At 42.7% G+C, this 12122-nt stretch overlaps 1 long non-coding RNA gene across 1 annotated transcript; it reads left to right on the plus strand.

Annotated features, from left to right (window-relative positions):
• The first annotated feature begins 329 nt into the window (after positions 1–329).
• On the plus strand, positions 330–5223 carry LOC115587702 (uncharacterized). The gene is made up of 4 exons (XR_003985141.1): positions 330–556; positions 3289–3360; positions 4165–4253; positions 5010–5223. It is a non-coding gene; the product is annotated as an uncharacterized LOC115587702 (long non-coding RNA).
• Positions 5224–12122: the final 6899 nt, after the last annotated feature.

Raw genomic sequence — 12122 nt, forward strand, 5'->3', positions numbered from 1 at the left:
GTTTGTGGATTTATTTTTTTCTTTGCACGAAAAAACTGCACTTTAAGGGTATTAATCTTATTAATAATATTAATTCATAATAACATTTTGATTAATGTATTATATTATAATCCATTAATTAAATAAATAATTATAAATATTAAATACAAATAATATATTGATATAAGAAAAAATAAACAAAACATTTATTGTTTTATGTTATTTATCTAATAATATATAATATTATAGTTCAATATTAATCAATTGATATTGTTAATTAAGTGTTCTAATTTTTTTTTAAATGTATTATATTTTAATACATTCATAAAAAATATATATAAATCATGAAATGCAGGGATCGTCCGGAGTCGAATGTGCGAACAGCACATATGTGTCTGTGTCAAGTGCACAGTGCACAGATAACAGCCATCTCATTTGACAAATCACCTCGGATACAGATGACAGGCACACAGGAGGACTCTGATTGGACAGTTGTGATTGCATCTATTTTTGGCCTTGATATAAACCACTGGTCCGGCCCGGCGCTGCTGCTCGATACCCTTTGACCTCATCGTAGGTAAGTACGTGTCATATCTGACATTAGCATACTGAACTAGTTAATAAAAGTTGATTTTATTGCAGCTAGGTATTACTATCTCTCTCATACGGAGCCCTGGAGGTGACATGGACGTTTTTTTTTTATCTCGCGAGCGCGACTTACCATCTCGCGCGCGCCAGTTACTATCTCGCACGCGCGAGTTACTATCTCGCGCGCGCCAGTTACTATCTCGCACGCGCGAGTTACTGTATCTCGTGCGCGCGACTTAGTATCTCGCACGTGCGAGATATTAATTCAAGCGCATTTTGACGTAATTAAACAGTGCAGTCGGTTAAATGCAGGCTTATTATCATGGATCGAGACCATCTCAGAATTTTAATTGATTAATTAATTAATTAAAGTTAATAAAGTGTCTTATTGTTATTGTGTAACGGTAAGAGGTACATGTAATGTCCAGGTGTTTTCATAGCTATTTCGACGGCTATTATGCTAGCCATGATGTAGGAGTTGTAAAGGTAATAGTAGTTTGGTTATAATTAATTTATGAACTAACGTTGCAGCAGTCACAACTGGCAATCAGGACTAACGATTAACAATGGATGCAGGTGCATATAGTATCATATTCATGTGAAAGTTGTGACAGAAAACCTACATTTACTTTCAATTTTCCACGACCTTCTCACACAGAACACATTCTCCCGGCTTTCACAGTACACTAAACACGCTTGCTTTCTTCTGTTATTATATAAAACAGATACTATTGCTCTTTATATCACAAGGGGGCGCTGTTGTATAAGACAGGTCATAGTTAACACGCTGCACGGAGAGAGGTCAGAGTGCAACAACATGGGGACTATGTACGATACGACGCTGCTACTGAGAACAATGTTACAGTATAAGTTGTTGAAGTAAACGGCACTTGTTCATGATTCCAGCGTCCCATCATTGTTGAGTTAACACCACAACGTTCACTTCATTCAATCATTTGAGCCAGAGTGCCACTGCATCTTATTTACTATCTCGCGAGTGCGAGTTATTATCTCGCACGCGCCAGTTACCATCTCGCGCGCACAAGATACTGCAAGTCGCACGTGCGTGATAGTAACTGGCGCGCGCGAGATAGTAACTGGCGCGTGCGAGATAGTAAGTCGCACTCACGAGATAAAAAAAAATCCCATCCATGTCACCTCCAGGGCTCCGTACTCTCATGATCACAATTACTCGGAAAAATAAATGTAATTGTTTATGGTCGGTCTGTTTAAGCAATATTAATCCGGAGGTACTTGGCTGTGGATTACCGAGTAACGTTAGTGGAGCTGTTAGCTCAGCTCCGAGTAGCCATAACAGCCGTTAGCTCCCGGTGTGAGCTAACGGCGCTACTCGGCTCTGCTATATAAAACATTAGGCCGCACTCTAAGCTAACAGCGGTGACTTTGCTTTTTGGCCTTTGTTGTGTCGCGGCGCGAACGGTAGCCATTTTCTCTCCCGGTGCGAGCTAGCAGCGCTACTCGGCTGGTAACTGTTATCTAAAACATTAGGCCGCGCTCTAAGCTAACAGTGGTGACTTTGCTTTTTGGCCTTTGTTCTGTCGCGGCGCGAACGGTAGCCATTTTCTCTCCCGGCGCGAGCTACCGGTGCTACTCGGCTCTGGTAACTGTTGTCAAAAACATTAGGCTACGCTCCAAGCTAACAGCAGTGACTGGTTTTTTTTTGGCCTTTTGTTCTGTCGCGGCGCGAACGGTAGCCATTTTGTCTCCCGGTGCGAACTGTACTGTCATGCATAGATCCTTTACACAGGTCCTATTTTTAATAGGAGACATTACACTCTCAATTTTGGGACTTAGAAAAAAAGAATTCTTTTTTTTTTGTTTTTTCATTAGTACATTAACACAAGCTGAAAGCTTTATTTCTTATCTATCTACTTATTCAGTTTGTGGCTAGTATTTAATACTCCCTTCTGTCCGCCAACACGTTTCTCCTTGTGTTTGTTTGTCTGTGATAAAATCTGATTACCTGTGGGGTTTACAACCTGCTTAAATAGAAAAGGAAAAATTTTCATACATGACTATTTTTGCTTTTGGTAGCCTAATAAATGTGCATTCAAATGTTAAAATCCTGTACATTTGATGCAGTTAATGTCATTTTTACTTGTGTGGTATATTTATTGTCATAGTATGCTATTATTCAGTTTATCAGAATATTAATTTTTCGCGTCATAAGATTTCTTGGTCAATTGGGTCATTCATGTGAATCACTAGAACCAGAGTTTTTTTTGGGGGGGGGGCCTAGGCTTTTTTTTGTTGTAGCTTTCCATTGTTTTTCGTCACGGGGCAAAGCACACAGCCCACTCTTGCGATTTCCCGGTGGGGAATTGTCTAGTTATTCATCCTCCCGCTCTTTTTTCGGCACTTTTCTCGTGCTGCGCCGTTGACCAAAAAATATATCAAATATGCGGCTTGATCGGACTCGGTATGCTATTATTTTTCTTTCAAATATTAATTCTTCGTTGTAAGACTATAAATAGATAGATCTTTATTGTCATTCAAAATGCACACCGCACAGGTGCACATATGAATGAAATTTCATTGCAAATGGCTCAAAATAGCAACACTTTTTGCACACATGCATAAAATGGTAATGGGTCAAAGGTGGAAACAGTGTTTGCTGCACAAGACATTATGAGCTTGTAGATCTGCTATTTTCAAGACAATTTTGAAACTGTTCAGTTTTGATTTTTATATCTCCTGCAGCTCCTGGTCTGGCCACCAGCCCATCACGGTCGAGTTCCACAACTTTATGAGACCCCGCCTACATTATTCCTGGTGAGCCTACTGGTATGATCATCTATCTATCTGTCATCTATCAGCTACCTATCATCTGTCAACTATCTATCACCTATCAGCTATCTATCATCATCGATCTATTATCTATCAGCTATCTATCATCTGTCATCTATCTATTTATCTATCATCAGCTATCTATCATCATATATCTATCCAAAGTTGTCCCTTTCAAAATAACGCACGTGTGTGCATATTTAAATATAATGTACGGAAAATAATTTCCTCAGACAACTCAAATGATGAAGATGGTGGAGCCGGCGTTCGTGAAAATGTTAGTCCTGTTCTTTATATGTTAATCCTGGAAGACTGGTCAACAGCCAATAGTGTGCCACCCCCCAAGTCCCAAAAGAACAATCACAGCCCTTGATTTTAAATGATTTAGGCATTCCCAATGTTTACCTTGTTTCTGTTTGTCTGTGGAGTTTATATTTCATCATTGGATGTAGTTTATTGTGGTTAAATGTGTGGAAATGTCTTTCTGGTATGGTGTTGGTTCATTTGTGAAAGTTACAAGTATCATAGTGAAGAGTTTTGCTTCCTTGTTTTTGACACTCCACTCACAGCAACAGAAACATATTGTATGAATAAGTAAAAAGTTGGTATACTTCCACGTAACCTGGCCTGACACTTATGTTTTTTTGTTTTGTTTTTTCTTTTCTATGTTTTTGCAAAACTTTTATATAATCAGACTCCAGGAATAATGGCAGCAGTGGAACTGAGGTTAATGGGGATCACAATAAAGTAATAACCTCGATTTAATAGCATTGTGTATGTGTTTGACAGAGTCCTTACAAATAAGATCATGGCAGGACTGGACGGTGGTGGGGGCAAGGGTGCCTTTAGAAGAATGATCCTTTGGAAGGTCATGATTGGTAAGTAGAATTTCTTTTTTTGCATGACCTAGGATTTTGACATACCGTATTGACCCGAATATAGGACGACCCTGATTATAAGACGACCCCTCTTTTCAAGACTTCAGAAAAAGACTCTGATAACCAAAATTTGTTTCTCAATAACAAACTCACATACCCTCCTGTCAATCTCTTGGAAGTGGCCGCTTAGAGGACCACGATAAGCTTGTCTCTTACTGTTAGCGTTTTCAGACGATCTTTTTGGACCCGCCATCTTCGGACGTTACACTCCGTAACTCCATATTTCTTGGCTGGCTGACAATTGTTTGGCACCTCCGCTGCATTGATCACCATTATCTTAAAATTAGCATCATAGCTCCACCTCAGATGTCTGTAAACTTGCCCCACTTTTGATCCACTTTGCTCCGTAAAATCACAGCGTCTCTCCATTTTTCATCTCCTGTCACTTCTTCTCCGCTGTGATTGACAGATAACCCCAGCCACAGTGTCAGTGACGTCTCTACAATAAGCTGGCGCCCTCTGCCGTTGCGGTCGTGTAGCGATCCAGACAACTATCAGCATGTGTCAACGGTTAGACCCCGATTATAAGACGACCCCACTTTTTTACATAATTTTCATCGAAAAAAAAACCTTGTCTTATATTCGGGTCAATACGGTACTTGCCATATGTTGCTGAAATAAGTTATTTTGATAAATGTTTGATCCTCAAACAAAAAACTGACTTTACTCAACACTTGTAAAATGTCCTTTTTTCAGATGCCATTCAGAAGTCGCAGCCTGGAGCCAGTGAGGCTGCTATTGAGTTACGGATGGGGACCCATCTGCGGTCAGCGCCTGATCGAAAAGGTGGTGGTGGCCGCAAGACCACTGAACCTGATGCATAGGCGCACTGATTTGTTAGTATTGTTTTGATATTGTTATTTGTTTAAGTTATTTGCAAAAGTATACAATAAAATGTTTTGTTCATACATGTACGCTTGATCATTGAGAGAGAATCCCATGTGGGAAACTATTGTAGTTCAGTTTTTAATCCTGATGAAGATCCTGTGAGACCAAGTCTAGATTGAGCCAATTCTGTTTGCAATACAAGATGGTGTGTGTGGGATCTTTCCATCTGTGCATTTTAATTTTCTTTTTTTTCCACAAAAGCTTGACATTTAAACGATGTCAAAATAACATCAATATCATGATTTGGCTGAAAGTTTAAAGAACTTTAACATTGAAACAATGTCAAAATAACATCAATATCATTATTTGGCTGAAAGTTTAAAGAACTTTAACATTGAAACGATGTCAAAATAACATCAATATCATTATTTGGCTGAAACTTTAAAGAACCTTAACATTGAAACAATGTCAAAATAACATCAATTTCATCATTATTTGACATCAATCTAATCCGGCTTCCGTCCAAAACACAGCACTGAAACAGCCCTTGTCAAAATCACCAACGACCTCCTCTGTGCAGCTGACTCCGGACTTCTTACAATTCTCATCCTCCTCGACCTCAGCGCAGCATTCGACACTATCTCCCACACACTACTCCTGGACCGCCTGGCTGGCATTGCGATCACTGGTGCTGCACTCCATTGGTTTACATCCTACCTCACTGACCGCCAACACTTTGTGCAAATAAGGGACCACAAGTCTGGGTGTTCGGGTGTTTCACTGGGTGTCCCCCAGGGGTCAGTCTTGGGTCCACTCCTCTTCATCATCTACCTCCTCCCCCTGGGCACAATCCTCCGTCATCATGGGATCCTCTTTCACTGCTATGCCGACGACACACAGGTCTACATCTCCTCCAAACCCAACGCCGCCATCCCTCCCACCTCCCTCAGCACCTGCCTCGAAGACATCCGGAGCTGGATGAGCAGGAACTTCCTGAAGCTCAATGGCAATAAAACTGAGGCCCTGCTCATCGGCTCCAAATCCACCCTCACTAAATCACAACACACCCCAGCCCCACCCATCATCATCGACGGATTCCCTGTACCCTTCTCCCCACAAGTCAAGAGCCTCGGCGTCATTCTGGACAGCACCCTCTCATTTGCACCCCACATCAAAAACATCACCCGGACTGCCCTCTTCCACATCCAAAATATCTCCAGACTCCGCCCATCACTGTCCCAGTCCAGCACCGAAATCCTGGTTCATTCACTTGTCACTTCCCGCATCGATTACTGCAATGCCATCCTCACCGGACTCCCCACCAAACTCATCAACAGACTGCAAATCATCCAGAACTCAGCCGCCCGGATTATCACCCGCACCAAATCATCTGACCACATCACCCCTATTCTCATCCAACTTCACTGGCTCCCTGTACAATACCGCATCCACTACAAAAACCTCCTCCTCACATACAAAGCTCTCCACCATCTAGCCCCCACCTACCTCTGCAACCTCCTCCACGAATACAGCCCCTCTCGCACCCTCCGCTCAACCTCTGCTGGACTGCTAACCATCCCCACACCACGCCTCAGTACCATTGGTGCCCGAGCCTTCAGCTGCTCGGCACCCAGACTATGGAACTCTCTCCCCCCACACATAAGACAGTCAGACTCCATCACAACATTCAAATCCAAACTCAAAACCCACCTGTTCAAACTGGCATACTCACTCTGACTGGTCACTGTGCACTACACTTTTCTTTTCCTTTTTTATATCAATGTTTGTTTTTAATATTCTGTGATATTGTGTGGTGATATTACTCTGTGATTTTATGCTTTTATCCTATGTAAGGTGACCTTGGGTGACTTGAAAGGCGCCATCAAACAAATAAAATGTATTATTATTATTATTATTAAATTGATGTCAAAGTTTGATATCATGTTGATTTACGTTTTTGCCCAAATCAGGATGTAATTTTGATATCAATGTTTGATGTCATCTTGATGTTATATTTACATCAGATGCCCGCTGGGTACGTAAAGTAAACTGGAAGTATAACGGCATTATTACAGGTTAACGGAAATGATGTCTCGGCGCTACGTGCAAAGAGCCCATTAGGTAAAGTCTGGACGTTTTGAACATAATCTCACTTGAGAAAGCATTTTTCTGTGAAATATTGCTTAATTTATCTTAAAGGGCAAAACAGGCTCATATCGCCCTGAAAGCACGAAAATTGAGAGGAAAGGCTTCTGACTAAAACGAATGACAGAACTACTGAAGACATGTTTGCAGCACTATAATTACTCAAAGTCTTCACATCCTGCATGGAAATACCTTTGAAAAATCACTTTCGAGTGAAAGACCACTAAGTTTGAGGTCAAGGGCAAAAAGATGCTCCTGACGCTCTGACATGCTCAAAAATGAGAGGAAAAACCTCTGACCGAAGACACGTTTGATGTTCGGGTCAAATCTGACCGATTTACAACTTCATAAGATCCTAAACATTTTATTTTTCCGGAGAGGGTCACGTGACCGGCTGGATAAGATGGTGGCTTAGGCTGTTTGCGCTTCCCCCATTCTCCCCGTTTTTGACTAGTCTATCCTTTCAAGTCATTTTTTATGCTGTTATTCGTGGCGCTTTTAATCATTTGGGGCAAAAATGACTGAATCTGGGAAGAAGAACAGTGCAGGCGGTGCCTCCGCGAAGTCAAACAAAGGAACTCGTGCTACGGAACTGGATGCTATTGCAGACACGCTAATGGAGAGACAACGTGAATATCTCGAGCCTCGGTTCGCTCAACTTCACGAAATGGGTAGAGGCACAGAGGATAAATTGAATGCGATTCAGTCTGATCTGGCCTCGCTCTCGACTAGTATTGGAGTGGTGAAAGCAGATATTTTGGCTCTGAAGAACACTGTCAAAGAAAACTCGAGAGCAGTGGCTAACCACGAGTCGGTGCTGCATACGCTTGAACTTAAACTGGCGGACATGGAGGACAGGAGCAGACACTGCAACATTCATGTCATCGGTTTGAAAGAGGGGGTCGAGGGATCGAACAGTGTGCAATATCTGAACCGAGCACTGCCGGAGTGGTTCCCGTCTCTCCAGTCTGAGCAGCCAGAGATGATGCGGACCCACCGGATCTACAATGGTTGCCCTGACCGTGACAGGCCCCGCTCTCTCATCTTTAACATCCTCCGCTACACGATGCGGCAGGCGATCCTCCGAGCTGCGAAGAAGGATCCAATCACCGTTGACAGCAAGAGAGTGAGATTCGCCGCTGACTATAGTAACCACACAGTCAAGCATCGACAGGCATTTACCCAGGTGATGGACATGGAGGAGTTGAATTTTTTCTCCTTTATCCGGCGACCCTGAAGGTCAAAGATGGGGCGGCCTATTGTGTCTTCAACAGCCCCAGGGAAGCAGAAGATTTCCTCAACTCCCGACCGACGAGGATGCAGGAGAGGTCCCCGCGGGCTCTGGCTACGGAGGCGGTCAGCCGGCACACCCGGGCCAGTACCTCACAGGCGGTGGAGGACCCATAAACAGTCCCGGATCGCCGTCCTGATGCAAACCGCAGCTTATGGATTCATACAAGTCTCATCATCCATAATCTTCCTGGAATAAGTTAGTCCGTGGACTAATTAAGATAACATTTTCTCCTTCATTCCTGAAGTCGTCACGAACTATCTTCACACCTGGCTCTCAGCCGCTTTTCCTTTTTGACGTGGCGGACGGCACAACGGAGTACGGTGGATCATCTTTCCCTTTTCTTCCGCATTCAGGTATTGTTTCAGACTTTAAGCACCTGCTCCAGTTGTGGTCATTATAATGAATGCTGAAGCAAGGTAGCATGCACATTACACTTCACTGCCTTTTTTTTTGGTGTTTTTTGACCTTATATTAAAGTGTCTAGTTAGTCTCAGGTCTAGCTATCTTCCTAAATGCAGATTTTTCCTTTTGTTATGATACAATCACATCTGGGGATTTTGTGATGTTTTCATTGACAGCTTGAGTTGACCTGTTTTTTTTATTTTTATTTTGTTTAGCTCACCACAAGTTGAGATAGTCCCCAGTCACTATGAGTTGCTGTTATTGTCATGAGGTGTGCAACTTCTGTCACGAAGTAATTGTGCAATGTTATCTGTCTCGATCTACCTGAGTGTTGGTCTGTTTCACAGCAATGACTCCCTGGCAGACTTGATTTATCGATAGTTTAATGTTATAACACAGGATTAGCTGAGTAGCATCCTTGGTGGTGCATGCAACCACTGACCTATTGCTGCCCATTTGTCCGGGCTTAAATGTTTTTGTTGTTGTTTTGTTTTGTTTTTTCCTTTTTCTATTTGTTTTAATGTGGAGTGGCTTACACTGTGGATTACGTGGTTACTTTCTTTTTGTGCAGAGAGAGAGAGGGGCTCGACTAGCCTAAGTTGTTCATATGTCTGGTTTGGGTTCATTTTTTCAGATGGTCACAGGTGCTGTCTGCATGTCTCTGTCAGCATCGAGTACAGAGGCCAACACCCTAAATTATACCTGAACTTAATTTTCTGATTTTTTTTTTCGGTTTTGAATAGCCCTCACAAAAGGATTAGTACACTGGGTTTATTACGCAGGAGGAAAATTGACATAGCATTATTACAGGAGACGCATCTTTTGGCTGCTGATATTAGACGCCTTGCGGATAAACATCATCATGTAATAGCTTCCTCCACATCTGGAACAAAGACCAAGGGTGTGGCTATCGTAGCCAGACGTAGCTTTGGTATGAAAATTCAAGACACCTGGTCTGATGCAGAGGGCAGGTTGACAATTGTTAAGACAGAAATTAGTAACAAGAAAATAGCCTTCATTTCGGTGTATGCACCAAACTGTTTTGACAGAGTTTTTTACGACAATTTGTCAAGTAGTATGTTGGAGCTGAGTGATTATTCGTTTATTGTGGGGGGAGACTTCAACGCGGTTTGGAAGGCGGCTAGTGATAGGACTGGCAAATCTGAGACAAGGGATCAGAAACTGGCGTCTGCGGCCTTGCAGGCCTGGGCTAACAGCCTGGGGCTCACAGATTTGTGGCGCTTGACAAACCCATCAATAAGTCATTACTCCTTTTTCTCTGCTCGACACAAATCTTCCTCAAGAATTGACTACATATTTTTATCCCCTAAACTATTTCAAAATATTCATAGTGTATCTCTGCTTCCCATAGCCCTCTCCGATCATAAAGGCGTGCTCTGCTCAGCGATACTCATCAGCGCCTCCCCTCGCGCCCCAAAGAATACTTTGGGACTCAATTAAAGGTTTTATCAGGAGCAATGCCACACTATTTGCCTCTAACCAGCGAAAGGCCCGGATCTGTAAGTTGCATGAATTGGAATGCAAACTAGCAAAACTAGAATCTGCACTCTCTGCCAATTTCTCGGAGCAGATAGTCGCACAGCGAGAAGTGGTCAAAAAAGATATTAACATCACCCTCAGACGTCAGTCAGAGTTTTTAATCCACAGGACCAGACAGCGGTATTATTTTCATGAATCAAGGCCTAGCCACCTGTTGGCGATGAAGATCAGGTCAAACGAGCAGTTCTCAGATATCTCTTGAGTCAAATTACAGTCAGGAGCTGTCACCACGGACCCGACGCAGATCAACAATACCTTTCGTAGTTTTTACTCTGACCTGTACAAATCAAACACATCTCTCGATAAAGTCAAATGTGACAATTTTTTGGCTTGCTTGAAGTTACCTCGTCTTGCAGTGGAGGAGGCAAATGACTTAGCAAAACCGATTACTCTCGAAGAACTTAAGAAGGCTGTGCTCAGTATGCAAAGGGGCAAATCACCCGGGCTCGACGGCATACCACCAGAATTTTATGCAGCCTTCTGGGATCTTCTTGGCCCATTACTTCTCAGCATGATCAACTTTTCAATACAGAAAGGGGCTTTCTCTAGGGATGTCAATATAGCTGTAATAACCTTACTACTGAAGAAAGATAAAAACCCAACAGAATGTGGTAACTATAGGCCCCTAAGTCTGTTGAACGCTGATGTTAAAATATATGCCAAGGCAATCTCCCACCGCCTGCAACCTCATATACCATCGCTAGTTCATTGTGACCAGACCGGCTTTATGAAGTCCCGTCTGGCCTCTGACAATGTCCGCCGATTGCTATATATAATTGATGCAGCAACAGACATCAAAACCCTGGCAGCTGTTTTATCCTTGGACGCCATGAAGGTGTTTGACTGCCTTGAGTGGTCTTTTTTGTGGTCGGTTTTGGGGGCGATGGGTTTCGGGGAAGGCTTTATAAAAATGATACAGTTGTTATATTCAAACCCCTTTGCAATGGTTCTTACAGGTAACATTTGTTCCAGTCTGTTCCCAGTATCTAGATCATCCCGCCAGGGCTGCCCCTTGAGCCCGACGCTATTCGCTGTCACTTGAGCCTTTGGCCCAGATGATTCGGTTATCGTCGGTTATTATACCCATAACTGTTCACAACACACACCATCACCTGGCACTTTACGCTGACGACATTTTAGTCTTTCTTGGAGACCCGTTGCAGTCTGCCCCCCACCTCCTAACATTGTTGGATGAGTTTGGCGCACTATCAGGTTTCAAAATCAATTGGTCAAAATCAGCTTTGATGCCTTTGAATGAAGCTGCCAAGACCTCTGCTTTGCCCTCCAATATTCCCTCAGTTACACATTTTAAATATCTGGGCATTGACATATTTTCCTCTCTACATCTTATTGTGAAGCACAATTATACTGAGACACTGAACAAAATTTTGGGTGATTTAGAAAGATGGGCCAGTCTGCCCAACTCACTCCAGGCTCGTATTTCTATTGTCAAGATGAATGACAGGACCTACCTGACCCCTCGTAAGCTACATTTTATGAAAGTTATCAATGATCCCTCATGCACCCTGTGTACGTTGAAAACTACTGGCACTTTCCTCCATATGATGTGGGAGTGCCCT

The sequence above is a fragment of the Sparus aurata genome, chromosome 9, assembly GCF_900880675.1.
Source record: "Sparus aurata chromosome 9, fSpaAur1.1, whole genome shotgun sequence".
In the NCBI taxonomy this organism is placed as follows: domain Eukaryota; kingdom Metazoa; phylum Chordata; class Actinopteri; order Spariformes; family Sparidae; genus Sparus; species Sparus aurata.